The sequence below is a fragment of the Manduca sexta genome, chromosome 12 (assembly GCF_014839805.1).
Source record: "Manduca sexta isolate Smith_Timp_Sample1 chromosome 12, JHU_Msex_v1.0, whole genome shotgun sequence".
NCBI classification, from domain to species: Eukaryota; Metazoa; Arthropoda; class Insecta; order Lepidoptera; family Sphingidae; genus Manduca; species Manduca sexta.
The window spans coordinates 4684037-4708780 of NC_051126.1; the positions used below are offsets into that span (position 1 = coordinate 4684037).

At 34.5% G+C, this 24744-nt stretch overlaps 1 protein-coding gene across 1 annotated transcript in view; it reads right to left on the bottom strand.

Moving 5' to 3' along the window:
- The window catches only part of LOC115451023, a 91389-nt gene that overhangs the window by 66039 nt on the left and 606 nt on the right, over positions 1-24744 (bottom strand). The gene's annotated exons all lie outside the window — the stretch shown is intronic.

Here is a 24744-nt window from a genome sequence, read left to right on the forward strand (position 1 = left end):
TATACTATCTATATTGTAACTTTGACTTTTCAGACTTTTTGACTCAGTCCCGTAAGTGACCATGAAGGTTGCAAAGTCTTCGAAACGTCGGAAGAAAATTATAATATAAAATACCGCGATAAAATCCAAAAAAAGTTTTATTATTTGAACTAAGCAGTTTACTTTCAACTGCTCAACTTGCAAATGAATGAATAACTATTATGATTGTTTTATCCGCTATCTCCTATGCCAGGGACCCCGCGTGCTCGCGTGTTGGAATCTAATGAGCCAGCGCGGGCGCCGCAAATGTCGTATGCCCGCAAAAACTCAATTCAATAATGTATTCAGATTAAGGATTCACTTCTCTTCCTATCGCTTCACATTACGTGACGATCTTAGCAATGAGAATAAAAATTTGCATGGGAAAAATAATAGGGCGGGTACTTACTGGGTGCATGAGATGTTATTGTGATAAGGAATACAGTGACTGTCAAACGAGCGTGATTGTTCGCATTAAATTGAAAAGGAATAATTAAACGGCCTTCGCACGCTGTAGTATACTCACGACGCGACCAATTTGAATCAACCTGCGCCACAGATAGTGTAATGGCATATATATTTTGTAAAATGTGACATACAAAAAAACATTATGATTTATTTGTTACTTGGTAAAAAATATTTTGAGTAAGTTCTTAAATCATTCCTATTTAAATTAGTAAGCAAGGTGGCTTATTTCTTTACTATGTTCTGCTGGAACTTCATATTCAATAGTGCAAGAATCTAAGCAAATTATTCTCTATTCCTTTGATTTTCAAAACTGAATAATATGTTTTACGTAGTCTCAGTAAGTCTCCCTCTTTAAATCCAAATGACGATTCCTTGTGAAACTCATGCAACATTTAATGTACAAAAATGCAAAATAGTTGTTTGCACGTAAGATTACGTATGTTTATACTGAGATGTTAATGTTTGGTTTTGAAACCATAAAATTAAGCGTCTAACGGTTTGCGAATTTTCTGCCTCAAAATGCTTATTCATTGTTTGCTCGAGCAATTTCGTGTATGCTCTTATTCTGAGTGCTTTTTTGCCGTCCTTTTTGTAACAGTTCTTGTATAGTTTATACTTTAACTGTTGAATTTGTGTTTTATGTTTAGTCAATATTATTTTTGACGTAGTTTTGTTGCGTACGCGATATGACTACGCGTTGGGATCCCAGCTTTGGATTCAGGGTCGGGCCAAAAACATTGTAACTGGGTTTATTTCTCTTGATAGTTATTCAGTCGCAGCTTGCAGTCAAGAAGTAGGCGGTGTGATACTTGTACCTGATCTTTCCGGTCTAATCGGATTGCCGTCTCATTAGACTACCAATGTAAAGGAACAGAGAGAGAGAGAGAGAGCCTATGTCAATACATATGTGTGTAATCACACACACTTGTGCACTATTTTGTCTCCTGAGTACCAGCTGATCTCATTGAAACTGGCCGCCGTGGCCAAAATTCAGCTATGTGGGATTATTTTTTTAATTATTATTTTAAGCATGTTTAAACAGTCTGAGTAGATCTTCAAATAGTAAATACAGACGCTATGGTATCGGGAGAGGTTACTGAACTTATTTATTATTAGACTATTTACTATTGGCAATACACAATAAGTCTAGGGGATGAAATTTAATTCCGTAAATTATCGGTACTTATGCGGAAACGCAACAAAACACCTAATAAAAGAAAGCATACCTCATCTCTTGAAACACAATGTCACTTAATAAAGCCTAGCAAAGCGCATAATTTAAATTAATATTTATTTCCAAAGATATTACGAATCAAATTGAGCGTCGGAAGAGCTCTACATTTATGATTGCTTCATACTATCCATTTTAATATTGCTTTATCGGAAAGTGTCAAGTGGCTTTCAGATTACAGTAATAAAGTCAAATTACAGCCGTAATTCGTCTCCGCTGGAATGTGCTAATCATGCAACTGCCTCTGGCTTCATCATCCGTGATTATTGAAGTACAGTCCCGATTAGTGACCACCAGGAGAGCAGGGATAGTAACAGTAATTTCATTACTGCTTGGAATTGCAACACTGTATAGCCAATAGAGGTTTAAACTCGGAAATGGAATTGGAAATAAAATTCTACAATGTCTCGAGAACACGAAACAAAACGCTGCAAATCTATCGAGAATACTTAACAAAGGAATTACGGTAAACTATATTCTTATAATTAGATACTTAGAATCGTAATTTATCACAATTCAATTTCAAATTTTTACTATTTTGTCAAATCGTTTCAAATTACTGTAAAAGACGACTGCACTTGGCAACATGAAATGACCGAAAGCAAAATAATTACATAATAAGTAATCATTAGTAGGACGTCGCGTTCGCAAAAGACTATTTGGTAAAATACAATGGACTGATCTGGACTTGAAACTACCATCTGTAAAAACTTCACGTAGCATCTGCTTTACAAAGAGAATTATTGCGATAGGCATTTTTTTCTAAAGACTAATTTTATCTACGCCAAAAATCTTATTAATGTGTTCTTTGACTGTAGGGAATTGTTTTCCCGTAACTTTCTTACAAATTCAAACGTGAAATAAACTGATTTATTTAAACTTGTAAAATTATATATTATTGTGATTCCGTCGATATTAATTCTATCACAAGTTCAGAAAGCAGTACTTACCAGACAAAAACGAGCATGAAATTCTAGTGTAGTTCTTTTCGAAATTAGTTTAAGGTATAAACTACAGTACAGAAAAAATATAATGTGTCTTGCTAGACCTATGTTCCTTTCAGAAGCTCTATCACAAGGAAACAGAAATGTTAAAATTATTAAAATGAAATGTTTTACTATAATTAAAAATAAATTTTCGTGACATTATCATATTAGACCACGTGACATGAGAAGAACATAATTTTACAAATATAGACCATCAGATCGAATATTTTAGAGCATGTTAAATCGAGTGCTATGTTTTTGCTGGACTTCCCTGCACTGGAGAATAAACAAACACAAAAACATTTTTAGACTAAATGGTATCAAACATCATATTTTTCAGAGTAACTAGATTGAAATTTTATTGAGTTTATACTTTTTGCTGCTGTTTTACCCTCTTTGGTGTAATGAAATGTACTTGTAAACCGTCAGGCTATGAATTCCATTTCCAAGTCAACAAAAAATTTCTTCGTGGACTTTTCAAATAGAAAAAACATACCACGTTGCCCACCGTTGGAATCTGTGCTCGCTGTATCAACAGACTTCCCCCTTCATCATATCACGGGACAATTAAAAAGTGAGCGATATATAGGTAAATTAATTCCGTGTCTACTTCACTGTTCAGAAACATGGGCCTGAACTAGAATACGTTAACAAAACACAAACACTTCACGCCTTTATCCCCGAATGAGTAGGCAAAGGTATCCACTTTTCACCTGTATATTCCGCCCTATGATGTTATGACATCTATCTCCATATCGGACAGAAATTCCATAATCCGGCCTGATACTAATCAGAAAAAACCCAACATCCCTTTGCCCTCCCCGACATGCGAACCCGGGACCTCAGCTATTTCGCACCGCGCACGCAATACAACTACACCACCGAAGAAGTCACGACAGTAACTGCCTACGACTTAACAAGTCCGTAATTAGCAACATTCAAGCATACATAAACATTAACTTAATACCCAACACGTAAAAAGTAGTAAACAAATGAATATGCTGATGTAATGAATAAGTATTTTCACGAAAAAAAACAAATTTATTACCACTGTACAGTTGTAAAACTAAGATTAACCAATTTTTTTGTTTATAAAACGCACATTATGGTGAATCAAGCAAGAAGTGGAGCTAAAAACTGAATGTCGCTGATTACTGAATTAATATTTTGAATATCTTATCTTGTTAGTATTATAAATGCAAATTATTGTTGTTTGTGTTATATTAGGATGTTTTTGGAGTAAATATTATAAATCGCTTAACGTAATGGAAAAAGTTGTAAGTAATTGGTTATATGTTCTAAGTTATTTATAAAATTAAGTAAAAACATGTGTTATTGACACGAGTGTTTATTTCAGAGTAAGTAACTAAGCAAACAAAACAACAACATTCAAATATCTATAAAAATAGAACACATAAAAAATAATAGTCACAACAGAGGTTACATTCTACAGCAATAATATAGGTTACTTTTGGTCTAGATAATTTGCTCCTGTGTAGAATATTTGATTTTTTTTATTTGTGGATGACCCTATGATCCTTGTTTAGGAACTTTTGTAGCGGTAAAGATTATTTATGCGAACGAAGCCGCGGGCAACACATGGTCTTCAATAGATTCTTTAAATTCACCTCTCGAGAGTGATGACATGAGTAAATTTGTCGGTGACGACTTATGGCTTTTCCTACAATAAGTAATTATAAATTCAGTTTGATAATAAAATCGTATTCTACAAAATTATCTTTACTCGTAATGAGTTATTGAACATCTTCAATTTGAACGATGGAAGTAACTGCTGGAAACGTTAAATTGCTATTTTAACCGACTTCCGAAATAAGGAGGTTTTCAATTCGTATTATTCTTAGCTCACCTGCAAACCAGCTGTTAAATTACTATTTAAAGAAATCTCCATCACTCATCATCAAAAGAATCTTGCACGCGCTGTTCTAAGTGCCGGAATAGCTCAGTACCTAATTATTTTCACTTATTCGTATCTTTAAGAATATTTTTTTCTCTCATTTAAAATGTCAATATCGCGTTAACAGTCAAGGTGCCGCGAAGCATACCACATAGCCAATTTTATTATAAGTAGCAATTACAATTAATGACTTAAACGTTCGATAGTATGTCCATTGGTATTCAGCGAATTAAATTAATTTTGAGTAATCTAAAAGGAATTTTCTCGAATATGCCATTGTTTTACATGAGTTTTTTTCACACGTATTGACGATGTATTTCGAATAACGATTCGAAATATATTTGGTATATTCTTCTGACTTATGCGTGTAATGTAAACTCAATATTTTATATAACAAATTCATATTTTTTGTTCATTTTTATTCCATATTAGTTAGATACAGGCCGCTTCCAATAGATCGATCTAGAGATCCTTGTGGGAGGCCCATGTTCAGCAGTGGGCATCCTGGGGCTGATGATGACTAGTTTGCCCGCGACTGCGGTTGCGTGAAAATGTTTTCCGAACTAAAAACTACCCTATATCACTCAGGAATAATATAGATTCCTATTAGTTAAAGAATTTTTAAATCAGTTAAGAAGTTTTAGAGATTAGCCTCTATATACCTACAAACTCACAAAATTTTCCTCTTTATAATATTAGTATAGATTGATTAGTCTCCCATGTTAAATAATACGCTACTTACTCTGTGGTCCAGTGGCGAAGGGTCCATATAACTCGATTACTGTCGTAATTTATATAAAATTTAATTATCGTTACAAAGATCTGCAGAACGCATTAATGTATATAAGTACTTATATGTTGTGTTTTGTTGCCTTTCAGATTTCACGTTTCACCACTACTATGGTCTTCCATTACAATCATTATTCTGCTACTATGTCATGCATGCATGCAATGCAATGCAATGCATGTTAAAGTGGCTGACATTGATGCTTGACACGTATCTTATAGATCATTAAAATTAAACTATTATTCGAATTTTATAGCGGTTTTTTATATTTTAGTTTTCTCCCGACGTTTCGAAGAAGAAGACAGAAGACTGTAGCACTTGTAGCTCTTTGTTGAACAATCCGGTACGCCAGAGTATGTAATCACTACGTTATATACGAGACCATAATTACAATTAATTTTATATCGTAAAAATATAATGTGTCTGATCTTGCGACAAAGGTCAGTCCATAATAATCCAATTAACATCTTATGAGGTTATTTTTGTCCTCATTGCATTATTTTTGTAATGACAGCTTGGTATGCTGCGATTCGTTGGATTCACTGATTTGTGAAGTCCTAACATACTTATTATATTCAGTTTTTAATTATTAATAAAGTGTTATGGAATCAAATACATTCAGTCCTTGTCGGACATATTGTGTGAAAAATATACGCATTCGTCTACGCGTTTTCAATTTGGCACAAGAAATGATTTGATTACAATGGAGCTGATAGTAAGTGTTTGTGTACACCGTAGTTCAAATATGAAGTCGACAAACGAGATGCCTTGATGCTCGCAAGAAATATACCCATCAAACTAAATACAGACCAACTGACTCCGAAATCATGACAAAACAATATATATTTTTTTTACTATAAATACAGTGGTTGGTACGCAGTCAAGTGCAAAATGTATCACGCACACGATAAAGCTTGTAATTTTCAAAACGTTAGCGTCAAATGTATATCTAAATAGCCTTAATGTATGTAATACTTTCCGTATGTTTACGGCCGGTTCCGGACAATCTGACCTCTTTTATTGCGCGTAAATTTTCATCTATTGACTGTTGAACGCCGCAACAATGTAGAAATATATTGATAACATACAGCTTAAAGACCAATAGGCATTGTCGTTTAGATCTCTAAACTTTTACATAGGTTTTATGTGGGTACATGTAAAAAAACCGTTAAATAACGTGTTAAAATCACACTGAAGCAGTTAATTTAATTTAGACCAAGACCACAACAATAAAAAAATACTACGAAATATATTATGGTATGTAAACTATGTTAATTGCCGTCCAATAAAAAATACAATTAAAAATAAAATATAAAAATACAAATAGTACAGACGATGAAAATGAAAATGACAGCTATTTATATTCTAGGTTGAGGCAGTAAAGAAAGTGTCAAGCCGAGTTGCGACGCCGATAATAAAAATAATACTTTTATTACAAAAAATAATTGTGACACGCCGTGGGTCCCAAACACGTTGCTTTATTTAAGTCTTGTTATTTCGAGATAAAGTATATTTTGCCGATGGTTGGAAGTAAATGAATAGTATCCCGCTGCAGCCGATCACAGATTTTTTTTCTGTCTTTAGTTCAGTATCCAATTAGCTATACTTATTTACTGTATTGCGAAGATCGTAAACACTATTTACTTTTATTTTACGGTTAAGTTCGATAAACTTTAAGTCGGTACAGTATCTACTAGCCGCCTATTTAGATTCAATTAAGATTTTTCAACGTTGTTATTTATAGCGTCCGTTACTTAATCAGCGTGGTTTATTAGCGTAAGACCTAAAATACAGGCTTCGTTTTCGATAAATTTGTTAAATACTTTTTCAAGATTATAATTTGAGTTTAAATTACTTAACTGTTATAACGCTATGAAAAATACAGCTGTTGCACAATTTCATTGCCTCATTGTCGCATAAAATTATTCTAAGAATCTTTTTTTGAATTTAGAACTAAGTATTACAATTTTTTAGAGGAATTAATGGAGTGTAACAAATGTATTCGCATTTAAAATGCATCAAAGTATAATGATGGAACATTATAAGAAAAACATCGCTGTTAGAATGTGTCATATATTTAAAATTTATATGCACAAAGAAACTTCGCTAGCAACTGCTCTCGGATAGATGAAAAATAACGACAAAAAGACAGGGAAAGTAGTCGACAAGACTAAGCACGGTTATACGTTCCGATAAACACGATAAATATTTAACATAACCAGTAACCATACAGGCACAGCCTAGGGATAACAGGCGCATGGCGAAAGGTGTTTAAGACACTCTTAAAGTAATAAAAAACAATGTGCATAATTTATTTGTTATTTCTTTTTAAATGTAATTTATATTTTTTACGACTCGGGCGATATCGTTTAAGTTAAGAAAGATCTTATGAAGACTGAATTACAAAATTAAGAAATACAGAATTACCTTTCCGTATCCCTATCCCTATGATATGCGTCGGCGCAATACACACTTTCAAGGATGTTGCAGAAAAATGAATATGTTTTTTATCCAGTCTGCCTGATAACACTTCAAGGAATTTATTAGATACATTTACTCATAATGACATCATCACATATAGGTTAAATATCATGTAAAGTGACTGAGAAGTAACATAAAACATAATGACCCTTACGATCAAGTATTGAGCTACTAATAACTACCACAAGGCTTAGAAAACTGCAATAAACCAGAGAAGAATACTGTACTAACTCCTTGTAAGTAAACACTAATGATTCTAAGGTAAACAATCGAAGTCAAAGGTTGTAAACCCAAAATGGGACTGAATGAATGTCAAGTCAAACAATTTGAACTCCAATAAAACAAACTAATGAACACTGATTTAAAATAAATATACAAGCATCGTAAGTGAATTTATTTGCAGGAGGAAATCTGTAAAATAACAGAATTGTGACAATCGTTCGAGCATATTTATCTCTTGGCTGTCGATATGTTTGTAGGCATTTCTTCCCTTACCTTAAGGTGCAGTGAGGTCACTTCTCAGTATCGTCAAGAGAAAAAAGAAAAAACGGGTTTCAAAAATTCTTCGCCTACTATTAACCTCCCCTGTTCTTGAGAAACATTTTGCTTAATTTTATTATGAGAAACGATTTCCATGCGAGAGAGATTACAAATAAATACTAGTTATTTAAAAATTACAACATCCTTGCGCTTGTATTTTTTATAAAGTAAGCAAAGGAGTGAGGGACCAAGTCATTGAAAAATTCAAGGCAGTATAAAGCCTTATACATTTTCAGATAACATGATGAAGCATAAAAATTCTCGGCATGCTAATTCACAGCTACCATGTTATTAAAAAAAATCGATGCAGAATAAAGCATACGAATAAAAAAAATAAAATTGATTACTAAGTTATTGAAAAAAATCGAAGTAGAATAAAGCATATAAATAAAAAAAAATTGATGAAGCATAAAAATTCTCGGCATGATAATTCACAGCTATTTAGTATGTTTTAAAAGAAAAACGAGTCATTACCGTCTGGTCTCAGTCTATCAATTAAACGAAACGAGGTTAACAATTGTAACACCAATTAATCGGTGATTTAGATCCATCTTTCTGTTGAAGATTTCCGGAAAAATTCACTGAAGCGATTCCTCGATTTACAGTATTTCGTGTCAGTTTTTAATAAATATTTAAATGCATTTAACAGTAGAAATAACATTTTATAAATGAATAAACTAGTAAGCCATTTTTCGTGTCAGTTTTCAATAAATATTTAAATGAATTTAACAGTAGAATTTTTTGTTTTAACAAATCCACGAGCTAGCACGTTACTCTTTCAATACGCAACAAGACTACCCACAAGCTCTCGCCTGTGAGTAACACTTGCCTGGATTTTGAATTACTGAAGTACTAGATAGCACTGCACTGGCCTGGTTACCCTGAAATAGCATGTTAAGGTGTTTCACGATGTCTGAGTAAAGGTTAATAAAGTATGATATAAGGCGACCAAATACAAAAGTCAACCCCCGAAGTAATTCTTGTGCGCTCGATCTCCACACCGAATTCACGCCCATGCACGGGGCCACATTTGCAGCAGCCATAGGGACACAGTTCAGTGTGTCTCTTGGTTGTGAATATACATTAAGAACTATGAGCGCTCGCAAATAATTCCTGGTTTTCTCCTCTCTGGCTATCGTAAGAGGGTATATTGTAGGTTATTCATTCCTTTTCCCTCCCCCACACTTTCCTTCTCCAGATTCCCCATCCCAACTTTCCTCCAGGCCCTTGCAGTCGCCAAGCCAGGGGATGCCAGTATCACAAAAATAAAAAAACAAAAGTCAAGCGCCTAAATAAATAGTAAACAAAAGAGTATCTTCAGCATTAGATGTCTTATCGATTTACAATAGACCATCCCAATTTAAATCTTCAATCTGATTCTTAGAATACGCCAATCAAAATAACTCAGTAGTAAGCATGTCAGAAAACAAAGGTTCTGATTGGTCAATTTTTGTGATAGATCGATAAAAGCGTTTCTTGAAAATGGCAGTTATGCGTTAACTGGCAGACATTTACTTGTACATTGTGAAACAGGCTCTAACTCTTATAATGTCTTGATCTCGTTATTGGCAGTAATTTTTTCTTTATTGACTCGACATGATCCAGTATGTTATGAATCGGGTCGCTAATTAGTGGTTTCAATTCACATTGAGTTTACTAGTTTGTGTGCTACAAATAGATCCTTTCAAGACATCTTGCAGGACGAGAATAATAAATCCGAATATATAATGCAGGAATAAATTAATTTTAATTATTAAACATGTTATTATTGGGCTCATTTCCTTGTTAAAACCTTATTAAACTAGTAATATTATTATTTAGTATGTGGTATAGTCCTAGATTAAATCTCAATATCATAACTATAAATTAGGTTTTTACTCCAAAATATCATATATATCAAGAAGCGATGTGGATTTTTGATAGCGTCGATTTATTGCCCGTGTGATGAGAAATTGCAACTCTACGTTGTGTACCGCATTTATTATATCGTAGCTGGCCCTTTCATGGAAAAAATACACTATAATTTAGAATTCAAAACCTTTTTAGCACCAACTACAATAAAAAAAAATGGCATCACATAATGCAGCAAATATCACAAAACAAATAAGTGAAAAGGGTCTTTTTCAAATCTAATTGTTGACCTAACTTTATTAATATTCCTTCGACAAACAACCACAAAACATGATTAAAACAACACCTATTTGCTAAATCAAAAACCAAATATTCCAAACATCCGCAGTAGACGCATGGCGAATAAAAATAGCTAAGATGGCGCCGAAGACCAAAATAAACTGAAAGATAACAGCCCCGGTTTGTCCGCATAAAAGCATAATTGTCCCTCATTACTTTATTCATTCCCGGTGTATGCATTAAGACATAAATTATAAAAAAATAATACCGATGAAACAATCGCGAGTGAATCGTTAAGGTGATAAATGAAATCTGTATTTTCTGATATCATGGATAAAATTGTTTGTTTTGTTATTTTTAACCGACTTAAAAAAGGAGGAGGTTATCAATTCGGCGTGAACTTTTTTTTAAATATATATACCTCAGAACTCGCTCATTTATGAACGGATTTTGAAAATTCTTTCTTTATTCGAAAGAATATACTTCTAGATTGGTCCAAGTATTTATCTAGCTTAACTAGCAATTTTAATTAGGTATCGACTCCAAAATTGGTATCGAGTATATACATATTTTGTGAAATTGTTTTTTTCATCATCCTTTACAAATGACACCTTGCCTTATGTGTTGGTGGAAGTTGTGGAGAGTCCCCATTATAGGATCCCATCTGGCTTACTTCTTTAAAATTTATATAGATGCCTCTTACATAATAATTTTAAGAAGTTAGCGCCGCGTCCGCAGTTCTTAGGAACATGTTGATCCTTTGCTACACGTATATAAAACTTATAAATAATTCTACAGTGTGCAAGTTTCATTGTTTGTTTTATTAATTTAACTTCACATGAGAGCGAGCGATAATTCCCAAATGTAATTTGAAATCCAATAGGTTCGTTTTTAAGCATAGTTATATGATTTTGAGCTCAAGAATTACGAATCAAAGCTCATTTATTCCATTAGCTAAATTATCGGTGCTTAGTAAACATATTGTTTCTTCAATTTCAATCAGTTCTCATGACGTAATCGATTTCAATTGAAAATCCCATAGAGAAGTGTGGTGAATGCTTGAACATACACATTACGGTATGTCTCTATGACGTTATGAGGCATGCACATCTACTGTTATGCATATGGCGATAGACATTGGTCTTTGTTAATATTAATGAGCTGCAGGGACGGATTTGCACAGCTAAGAAAATGTCAGATTTTTATAGCCTTTAAATTGTTTGTTGCAAAACGTCTCAAGAATGCTCGATGCAAAAATATTTAGCGTTTTGAAAAATTTAAGAGTTGCTGAAGACCTATAATTCTTTAACCTGGTCTGCATATTTGTATTTGTGTCAGGCATCATAAGAAGAAAAAATGTCTACAAAGTATTTAGACTATATTACATGTGTTGTAGGTGAGAAGCATTTTTGTATTCGCAAAAGAAGCTTCGCAAGAAACACCTTTAGTAAATTGCAATATCTTATTATGATGTAAAACATAGGATAGATCTACTTGATTATAATCTATTTTATATTAAAACCTCGATCTATATTCAATTCAACAACAAGTATTTGGCATCCTTTTTGTTTTTGTCTAATGGCGAGAATGATCATGGTAATATTACAACACAAAATGCAACCCTCGATTCTGTTTTAATATTCACTTATTCAAACATATATGCCTGCTTTAATCTTTATAAACCAATTAGCTGGACAAAAAACTATTTTCCTAGAACCCCCTTAGGGTCTCCAACCACCCTTATCCGCCTCTCAATACCACTCTGTCCCCGTCCAAAGAAGCCCGCGACTCGCTGGCGGGCCGGCCGTGTGAACTGAAAATTAAAACATCCGTAATGCGCGCGTGAGCCGGCTAGTTAAGTGTGTAACTGTCGTGAGGCCAGTAGAACGGCGGGCGCCACGAGATTTCGACAGAGATTTGATTGAGAAAAAGTATTACAGTAGGCGACCTAGGAATACTAAACGTTACAAATCTGTTAGATTGCATCCGCCTGGAGTGACCATACATATTTCATAAGTCGTAATTTTTGTTTCACTTGTAGAATATTAAAAAAATATTCATTGACTAAATATGCAAAGCACAATATGTTGGTATTTAGTAGTGCTCTATTCTATCTAACATATCCCCATTCCAGATTTTGTTACATGTGTGAAAATACAACAGTACAATATTTTATTAAAATTTCCTGCAAAATCGGGTCTTATATCTGGCCACCACGAAGGTCGTAAACTAGTATCATATCGATTGTAATTTCGAAGTCAGTAAAGGCTAATTAAACGCTGTTAGAACCACCGCCGCCTTACACAGATTTATGTTATTACTTAACGTAGTAACATGCGGAGTTGGACCGAGTTTGCATACTAATAGCCGTGTACTTCATTACCTTCGTCAGTATGGGACAGCATGACTTCTAGGTCTAGTTGGTACCGCTAGTCTGACACAATGGGTGCCCTTTTACTGAGGAACTTAGTTTCGGTTTTAGAAGTAAAGATGTATGACTAGAGTGACCTTTACTTTGAAGGGAAGACATGTCAGTAATTGGTGATAATGGATTATAGAACTCGTCAACGAGAAAACAGCCTGGATAAGATTATGATCTAAATCTTAAAAATATATATTTATGCACAGCTCAGAATAATGGCACACACGTAAATAAATTCCGTTCAAAAATTACTTTGAAAAAAATTTGTTCCCCGACTATGCTAGAAGTAGATATAATATTAGCCCAGAATCTGGAATTTGTTCCCAATATGGTGATAGGATCGCTTTTTAGCATATCTAGGACGGAACACTAAGATGAATAGTGGGTGGCCTAGTTACACCTCTGCCTACCCCTTCGGGGATAAGGCTTGAGTGTATGTACTATTCTGGAAATATAAAAAATTTTAGACAGTCATATTAAACTCTAAACACAGAAACGATATAAGTTTTACGAAACAAAACTAATTGTTGATGCAAATGACACCTCTTTCACCGTTACCGGATTGCGCGTTGAATGAACGACTTCGAAAGTAATGACCCGTGAATTACTTTCCATAATAGCATTAATACGTAATAATAGCCAATGAATGTTTAAAGTGCTAGATTCTATATGTGATTCGACGCTCTTGGTAGTTAAAAGGTAAAAGTTTATGGATTATAATAACTTTAATTTTCCCAATTCCCAATGACTGGCATACTTCTAACTAATGCTTTGGCTTCAACAATTGTATATTGTTCTATTAAAATACATAGATGATACATAATTAATGCATATTGTAAGAATTCTTTACTACACGTCTTGAGACTCCTTCTATATCAATATAAATTTACTATACGACCCGAGCATCCTTCTTTATTTAGAAAATGTAAAAGAATGGAGAAGTGTTATGAATATGTATTATCTTAAAAGGAATTCTCCCATTAATTTACTGACTTAAAGACGAGTTAAAATCAAAACTATATTAATATCCTAATAATAAAATAACCCATTCGCATTCATGTCGAGGAATAACACAAAACGATTGCAATAACTAGATACAAATTAAATTAGACGTTTGTACCAATAAAAATCTGGTACAAACCAATAAATAAAATATAACAAGGTTACTTTTACTGCCAAAAAAATAGTCTTCGAACAGAAAGTCAAAACAAAAGCTGAACTCTAGCTACCACTTAACAACCATTTCCTGTAATAAAATGAAATGATGCCTACGTGTTAATAAGATTATGAAGCAATTACGATAGATCCACTATCATTACGTGTCAAAAGTCACTGGTCAAGAGTTCAATAAAACATCCATTTTGCCATTATAAAGCCATAAATATAACGAAAGTGATATCTTTATAATGGCACTGACAGTTCCCCGCGGCTTTGCGTGAACAGCATTAGATGTATTTAGGTGGATGTTGAGAAAGAACCAATGGTAGCTTTTTTCAATGTGAAACACATTTCGGTTTAGTTCTGTTGTTCTGATTTTATGATTGTGAGGAAATGATTTGGTAGATTTAGAATGTTGTTGGGGTTGCCACGCATTTGTAGTGCATCTTCAATGTTTGCTAACGCTCGTTTTGATAGTTTCCATAATGCATAAAAAAGCTGCATGAATAACATCCAACCTTCGTGGCAGATCTTCTTAAAATATTTGCGGAGCATTATAGCCGTTTTTTACAAGAGGTCTAGGTGAGACGACGTAGTTAATTCTTCAAATACTAACATAATATAGCTTAATTCGCTTTTGTCCTTAACACTCCTAAAGAATTTTCTTCTGAAATAAATTATATTTTTAAAGCAGGAGATAACTTTTCCATACACCGTCCTATTAAAACAAGCTTTCGATTGCAGTACTTACTTTGAGAGATCACTATTCCCACCGCAAAATTCGATGATGTATCAAATCTGTATGATTTGTTATGGCCAATGATCACTAATGAATCAATTGTTCATTTCCTTTTCTTCTATAAGAAATAAGAATCTTCTATAATTTTATAATATTCAAAACTTTTACAACTAATCTTGCCTTTTAAATTATTTGTTATGACTTTCAAATTTAATATAACCTTTTGTCACTAACTACCTAAAAGTCTTTAGAGGAATAATCCTTATACCTAATTTCAATCTCAACTAGACTGCAACGTCATATCAAAACTACAGACACCTCAATACGTATAAATTCCGTTATAGTCGCGTGATAGTAAACTGGAGTACCGAATTCGATGTATTACTATCGCAAAACCTATCGCCAGACGATCTGTTTTAAGGTAATCAATGCCACTTTCATTTTATCGGATGTTCCGAATGTGAGATCTCACCGTTATTGTTCTCTGACGTAAGATTTATAAGGGTCTGCGTAATTGGAGACCGAATGTCGTTCCTGATTTAAGATTAGGGCCTCATATTTCGTTGTAAATCCAGTAACAAAAGGCACCAGGTTTGTGATGGTCCAATTTTAATGAGATCCAGATGTCAGATTGCTCTGGAGTGGGGACCGCGTCTTGGCAAAGGTAGCATTGACGCCCCCTTTTTTGTTTTCTCGGAGAAAGTCCCTTATTACTACCGCTCAGCCTTCATGGGGGGCGACTGAGCGGTTATGCTGGGGTAACTGTGCCTCTAGCCAGATGGTGGAACGACTGATACAAGGGGCTACAGCGACTGGATGCATAACGCAGTAGACCGGGCTCTGTGGCGTACCTCGGGAAAGGCCTATGTCCAGCAGTAGACTGCAACAGGCTCATGATGATGTTGATGTAATGTCAGATTGACATATCAGTACGTCATCTTGTGCCACATTGATTGGTATTCATTATTTTACCTACATGTGCTTAGTAGAAGATAAACAGGATTCTTTCTAGAAAAGGAACGATGACTATAATCTCGTTAAGATATTCATAGAACGAAGCTTATAAATACATCATAAAACTACGCATTTCTTGGCAAAGCCTTATCATTTGTCGGCCACTAAGCATTTATAATAACTCATATATATCAGTGTCAGCACTCATAAGCAATAAGGATTTCATCGAAAAATCTTATGTACATCAATATATATGTTTGTTTGTTTCTATATTTTTTCGATGATTGTATCTCTGTTGGTATGGTAAACATAGGTGCAATCAGAGCACCCACTTTTTGCCAGTGTGCTTCGTTCTTTGATGTGATGTGCGAGCCTGTCGCCTTATTGGGCACAATCTTCTGACAAAGTACTGAGTAGAAAACTCATTATTATTTTCCCGCCTAGGGATTCGAACCCGAGATATCAGGGCGATATCGTATCGCACACGCAATACAACTACGCCACCGAGGCAGTCTCAAAATATTTACCTGATAACTATGCCTACCACAAAAGATGTAGCAGCGACTTAGAAAACAAAGCTTCTGCAATAAATTGATGAGGCAAGTTTAGTGTGGAAGTTACCTGACTTCATCATACCACTCTCTAATTGACTTTGTGCCAAACACAGCTCTTATACAATGAATACTAATATTTTTGCCGAATTCTAAATATTTGAATCCGGTTCGAATACATTTAATCAGGAAAATGGAACGGATTTAACTGGTAAACTTTTGCAGCCGGCTTTTATCTAGCCTGGAACTTAATATTTATTGTTTATACTGGATGCAAAATGGCTTTGGTTTTTACCCGAAATACTTTATTACAAGTATTACCAATTTCATACTATAATTATAACAACTGAATCGTTTGAATCTTGTTCATATCTTTCTTTCTTGTGGTTTAAATAAACCCTAAAGAATGATCTCGAAGTAAAAGTTCAAATTTCGAATTCTTTCCATTCGAATTCCAAAATAAAAAAAAACACACAGAATACCTTAAAACGTAATAAATTTATCACTGTCCAGAAATCATCCATATTAACCTTTCCCATTATGGCACAACAGCTTACCGTGAAAATGAACACGAAAGCGCTTGCAGCGCTGACGTGATCAGCTCGTTTAGTGTGGATATCTTGGCGCTTCTAACGACATCGTAAACCGCTGCCATTCCGCGTCCAATTACCGAAGGATTTATTTACACGACCACCTATCACGTGCGCTTCGAGATCATAGCCGGGAAGCGTTACTGTATTCTTAAAACTTGATGGCTCCTTACGTATGGAAGAAATATGATTGTCGGTTTGCTACATTTTTATACTTAGCCTTTTTTACTTTATTAGACACAGCATCAACCACTTATTATTAAAGCGTGCAATTTCTTAATGTTCAATTATTAAACATTTTCTATTCTTTCGTAGTTTGACTGAACAGGGACTAATCAATAAATTTCAATACAAATATAGTTAAGTTTTCAAGGAATAGTTACCACCACATATATGGTGATAAATCTGTCAAATGCTAGTACCCCGAGGCCAATCAGCCGCGTCTACAAGGTTGGTATAACAGGAACTATTGGTTCTAATTTAAAAAGCATTTTAGTGTTTGATAGCCCATCTATCGTGGTGGCTATATAACATCGCACTATAACCAATAAAAGCAGAGCATCAATAATTTTTTTTACAAGAACGGGGAAAATGTACAGCGCATATTTGGCAATTGTTGAGAAACGCACCATCTCTGGTTAGTCAACATTATATTTAGAATTTGAATCACACTATCTTTACTATCACGTCTAGTGTGGTCACTTTTCAGTGCCAGGATAGAACAGCGTAGATGAAACCATGCGTAGGAGCTTGTTCCCAGGATTAAAAAAAACAGAGCGGACGAACCCGTGTATAGGAGCTTGTTCAATATTTTCGATTGCAATTGTATGGCAGTTGATGTGTACACAGTTATTTTCTGTTTTGTGGTGTGGCACGATTGCGCCTGACCATATTTACAATCGTTTTTAACGGAATAGAACAAGATTCATGTAATGGTATTGTATTGTAATTTCTAGTTATTATTACATTTGACCGCCTCGGTGGCGTAGTGTTGAGATCTCTGGTTCGATTCCCGAGTCGGGCAAAGTGTTATTTGGTTTTTCTACTCAGTATCGGCCCGGAGTCAGTGTCTCTGATATGGTGATAGGTTCACCCCCTATCACATCATGGGACGGAATACACACGGCGAAGAGGCACGCACCAGTTGCGTTTTTTCCTCCTTTTCAGGTATAAAAGGCGTGAGGGTGTAAGTGTGTGTATAATATTTATATAAATAGCTCATCGACTTAAATTATTAAGATCAGCTGTCTAATTTCACCTAAAATATAATTGCTAACTTTCCTACTTATTTCCATTGTTGTGTTTTTTTGTACTTTGCATGGGCTGGCTGAACCTGCTATGGTCCAATAGCGCTGGGTGAAATACTAGCTTTAATATTGCGTTTCGAACAGTCAGCGACTGGTCTACTTCGTTCAATCGCTTGCTCTTAAAGGTAATGCACAATTCTTCTACACGAGTATTCATATCCTAAATTGATAACTTATTGTATTTCCCGTTTCCAGTAATACACAATTCTTCTACATGAGTAGTCATGTCCGATATTGATAAATTATTGTAATCGCCCGTTTTCTCAGCCATGTATCATAAAATATACTCTAACAACATCCTGGAATATCCTTGGTTTCGAATGTTAACATTATCTCAAAGCATACATGTTTGGATTACTCCTTAGTGGTAAGGAAGTCACGTCGGCTTTCACACATTTGTTAAACAAACCTCTCTCACGTACCTTGGTCAATACAGAAAAATCTGATTTTGAATTTACGATACATCAAATCTTAAAATCGATTTGATGTTACGTTCTTAAATATACTCATAGTCAGTTTACTGTTGTGTTTATCGCGAATCGACGATTTAAGATGTTAGTGCTCAGCTGAGGTTATTTCAATAAAATATTATATTATATTTTTTACTCTGGTTCTGTTAATGTATTTTGATGTGCGTTTGAGTAATTAAGAGTTATTATAACGCTTTGTGTGTGTTTAGATCAGTTTTTACAATAAAACAATCATTAAACTGTTAATGAAAGACGTGAAATTCTCGTTATAAGAAATAAGGGGATTTAGAGAAAATATTTGTCCATACACTAGTCACAAGGTATAAAATTAACATCCACATTTTGTTTACACTTAAACGAAAAACTGAAATGACATAACGACTGATATGACTTGAATGACACTGCAGCCGTATATCGAGTTTTTCTACTAATTAAACATTCCCTCAATATTTTTATTGATGTGGAAATATGTCGATATCATAAAACGGAACAAGTATAAATAGTAATCATACGCCGCCATACATATATGTCTAGGATACGCGCATTTAAATTCTTGGACATGCAGACTAAATTTAATACATCCTGTTTATGACCACTCAGGACCCATTAGGCAGATTCGTGATGACGGTGTCCCGTATTGCTTGTAGGGTTGGTAGACATCCTTATACCCCGAATGTCTATATTGGGACGTAAGACCGGTGAAACTAACAACAATACCTCACTCCCCAGGTGGCGGTAGCGACGAAGCGTTTTTTCCTCGCGAAATAAAAACATCCTTAGGGAACCAAACTTAGATTTTGGTTTGGTTTTGGTTTGAATTTAGATTCAGGCAATAAAGTTCTAGGAAAAAAAGAATTCCTACCAAGTTGATTTTGAAGGTTTGGTTACTAGCTTAGTAGACAAATTTATCTGCCAGTATTTTTATACTGCAATCAAATTAATAAGATTTAACTTTATTGAGACTTTAAGCCAAAAGGGTTCCTGCTTCTAGAGATAAATAAAAAAATAAGTATCGATGGTTCCACTCCGGTAAAGATACATTAAATCGATGGCCTGTACTAGTGTCTAAAAGAACTATTTATATTTGTCACACTTTAAGGAAAACAAAATGTATTACACCGGTCCTATCTTAGGTCCAAATTTAAATATGATGACAGTAGCATGTTATTTTTATAAACTCAATTAAATTCCAAAATTCTGTCAACCCTAAGTCCTCTATTGGCGCCCAGTCCTTGATACCGTAGCATGTCTAAATCGGGCGAGCGCTGTTTTACTAGGAAAATTATTAAGCTATGAATAGTGTTGAAAGGTAAAAAGTAATAACTGCTTATTAAAACTGACAAATGATACGTCATTTTACTTAAATATGGTGCTTGAGCGGCATATACATATTTTTCTTTTATTTGAAAATTTGTTTGCGGAATTTTTCTACTAATAAATAAGGGTAGTTTTAACTTGTTAGCTGTTTTTATACCATGCTACACATGCGCGATAGCCAATGCCAGGGAGGGCGAATCAATGACACACGTGTCAACGATGGCTCGTGACAAAATAATTTAGGCACATGAGTAATATGCCAAACATTGTATATATATCTTTCTTTGGGCTTCACTTTACTTAAAATCAGATGCAATGAAGCCACTTTAAGCGCCGATAAAAAAAAAACATAGTTGGGTCATAAAAATGTGGCTGAAAAGGGGCACTCAGATAGATAAAACTTGTCCTGGATGGCACGTTACAAGGCATATATTTTTTTTAATAAATAATGGCACGTTATACTTTAACAGTTCGTCATCCCTAACCTATGTAATATTTGTTTACAGCATATTGTATAAGCCGACTTAGCCAAGCTAGTGTCACTATAAAAAACTAGCGTGAAGTTGATGGCCCGTCATTGCATTTCATATAATTTTCGCCGGTTCAAACAACCCTTTCCCCTCACAATTTTTATCCCCCTGTAATGTCGGCAGCATGTTTATTATTGTTTCTTAACATCAGATGACCTTCTTATCCGTATGCCGGCTTACGGTATAAAAATATTTCCAATAGATTATAACTATTAAAAATGCTACGTCATCACCTCTTAGGTATAGGTACACAAATAATGAATCCACGGATTTTAAGTCATCCCATGATAAATAGCTGATTATAAAATTACAAAGAAATTATAAAAGAAAACTGACTCAACCCTTAAATCTCTTAGCCAAAAACATTTTTATTACGCTCTGCCATTTGAATAAACATAATATTAATCTTACAAATATATATTGAATGTTAACATTGTTGATTAATTGCACGACATTATCGAGTCAGTCCGAGCTTTTAACTGCCGGTTAATTTATATCTCGTGCATGGGGCATAACTTGTCCACTACGATATGCTGTAAAAAGAACAAGAAATCTTAGCTATAATTATTGTATGAGTTATGCAATTGGTTTCTACGCCTGAGATTTTTTTTTACCTTTTTTTTGTATTTTGACTTTTCTTTAATACTTCAACAAGAAAAAACTCTGGTCATAGGTAGTCTAAGTACATACTAAGTAATATAGTCTTAATTATGTTTACTGGTGATAGGTCTCTTATATGTAAGAGTCGGCCTGTGTAGGTACCACCACAATGTCTATTTCTGCCGCCAAGCAGCAGTGTAGTCACTGTTGTATTCCGGTGTGAAGAACGTTGTAGCCAGTGTAAATACTGGATATATTAAGACTTAACATCTCATGTCTCAGGATGGCGAGCGCAGTGGGATACCAAAACAATACTTAATAATTCAAGGTGTTACTACTGTTTATAGGCGGTCGTATCGCTCATCATCAGGCAAACGGCAAGTTCGTCTCGTCATTAAAAGCAATAGAAAAGATTTTTTTTTAAATATTTAGGTATAAAATCACATAAAGTAATATTATTTTATAAAATGAACGCAGATCTGAGACTATTTCGACGATGCGGGTTTCTAACAGTCATCTTTAATAGTTAAAATCGGAAGTCTGCATCAAAGAACAAATTAGGCTAGAAAATTCAATACTAAGCTTATGTCACACATTAAGCATACTAAATACTACAGACAAAAGACTATGATGCTGACCCTACAGTATTGTAGGTATAAGAAACACCAAAGGGCAATACTAGACACAACCCACAATATTTACTTACTCAAACATTTAGCACTGAGGTCCCGGCCTGTCGTTTCACAAACACTTAAGACCGCTACGTTGTAAAGTTGCAGTTATGAATAGAGAGTTCCAAAAACCGAATCACACGAAAGAAGATTAATATGTAATAGCATCTATAAATTTACTGGTGGGGCCCTATTCCATATATGGGGGCGAACCTGTCTTTTTGAAATTACGGGAGTTCAAATCGAAGGAAAGCTTGAATGCCGTGTAATTTTTTTTTTTACTCTTTTACCTATACGGCTATTAAAGCTGTCTTTCAATGAGAACGCTCAATAGAAAGACGGATATACCCATGAAGACGGAATAGGGCCCTCTGATTATACTATAGTTAACTTTGACATTGGCAAAATCATCGTCTACTTAGTCTGGCCATAAATACTGTTACACTTAATTATAAAAAAATATTACATTTGAATTTCGAATCTGTCATTTTTATACGATTGTTCATTGTGTTTTCTCATTTTGGCGCCAATACATTGTAAAATATTTTGCGATATTAAAATGGTGTGGGGTGATAAAGAGAACCGAATCGCTGTGATAGCATTACACAAAGTAGGTATGGAGCCAAATGCAATTTTTAAAACTCTCCATACACTTGGTATTAGTAAAATGTTTGTGTACCGGGCTATTAATAGGTACAATGAGACCTCCTCTGTTTGTGACAGAAAAGATCTGGCCGTCCACGTAGTGTTCGTACGAAAAAGGTGGTCAAAGCAGTAAGGGAAAGAATTCGAAGAAATCCTGTCCGAAAGCAAAAGATTTTATCTCGGGAAATGAAGATAGCACCTAGAACCATGTCGCGTATTTTAAAAGATGACTTAGGACTTGCAGCCTATAAGAGACGCACTGGCCATTTCTTAACTGATAATTTAAAGAAGAATAGGGTGGTAAAATCGAAACAACTACTGAAGCGGTACGCAAAGGGAGGTCACAGAAAAATTTTGTTTACGGATGAGAAAATTTTTACAATTGAGCAACATTTTAACAAACAAAATGACCGTATTTATGCTCAAAGCTCTAAGGAAGCTTCCCAATTAGTCGACAGAGTGCAACGTGGACATTATCCGACTTCAGTGATGGTTTGGTGGGGTGTTAGCTATGAAGGAGTGACTGAGCCATATTTTTGTGAAAAAGGTATCAAAACATCGGCACAAGTGTATCAAGATACCATTCTTGAGAAGGTAGTTAAGCCCCTTAACATCACCATGTTCAATAACCAAGTATGGTCCTTCCAGCAAGACTCGGCGCCGGGTCATAAAGCTCGGTCCACGCAGTCTTGGTTGGAATCGAACGTTTCGGACTTCATCAGAGCTGAAGACTGGCCGTCGTCTAGTCCCGATCTTAATCCGCTGGATTATGATTTGTGGTCAGTTTTAGAGAGTACAGCTTGCTCTAAACGCCATGATAATTTGGAGTCCCTAAAACAATCTATACGATTGGCATTGAAGAATTTTCCCATGGAAAGAGTGCGTGCTTCTATTGATAACTGGCCTCATCGTTTAAAGGACTGTATTGCAGCCAATGGAGACCACTTCGAATAAGCTTTTATATTTTTAATTGTTTTATATTTATGTATTAAACTGACACACTGTAAAAGTAATAAATGTTATTTGCAGTTAACAATTTTCTTTTTTCTTTATTACAATATTTATGGCAAGACTAGGTATATACTATGGAGCCACAATGTAAAAACTGAATTAAATTACTATATAGTAAAGTAGACTAGCCTCAGTACTATGGGACCTAAAATAGGTGATGAAATTATCTGTGTTCTAAAATGAAAAAAATCCGGGATGTTATATTTACAGTAAATAAAACTACAGTAACACGAGTAATTATTTGCATGGCCACGCAAATATCGGTACAGTTCACAAAATCATCACTTTCTACGTGGCCACACCGCTGTCCGCGCCACCGTGCCCACTTTCACGGAAACCCGCGTAAAACGATTTCTTAATCGATTATAGTCAAAACGGTAACGTTCATGAATGTAGAATAATTGATTTCAAATCACATTTTTTTTTCATTCATAAAGCAAAGATAATCGATTGGAATAATATCAGACAGTGAACTAGATCATTTAGGTTCAAAAGCTTTGAAATGTTTCAGAACTCGGTACGGAGTTTTGAAAACTGGAAAATTTATTGTGATTCAGCATTTTATTGTGGTAAGAGGAATTTGTATTGAGAGCGAGTTTATTAAAATTATAGACGCAGAATTTAAAAGTAGATTTGCATTTGTTTTTTTGTGGTTTTTGCTGCGTATTAAATTTAATCTGAAAGAATTATGTACTAAATATTTGATTTACGGAACAAATAACTATTCGTAAGTAATATTTGTCGATTAAACGAAAAGTCGTAATTTTTTTTCAACTAAGACGTAATTAAAAGAAAACATTTTTTTATTACAAATACGATATCTCGTTACGGACCATTAACTATACTGTAACAAACATAAAAATCCAACCAACGAAACATAATTTACGTTTTCAATTACACAAATTAGGTATGTAAATGATCGCATTTAAAATTTTTCATCATAAAAGAAATGATATCGTCATAGCTGTCTAGTTACAAAAGCATGAAAGGCCACCTGTCCACATAATGTTGATTGGCCTTAAACGTACATTCGTGATGACTCCGCAACGATGATTAAAGTCGCTCCCTCTTGTAAACCAAGAGGGGCCGAAGATTTTCGTAATGAAGATATTCTACTAAGGCTTTGCATATGTTAAAATTTATGTTCAGTAATCAATGTTGTCATAAAGAAACAATTGACAGATGAGACTTCAGGGAAAATTGCCAAATTGTGTGTACACACA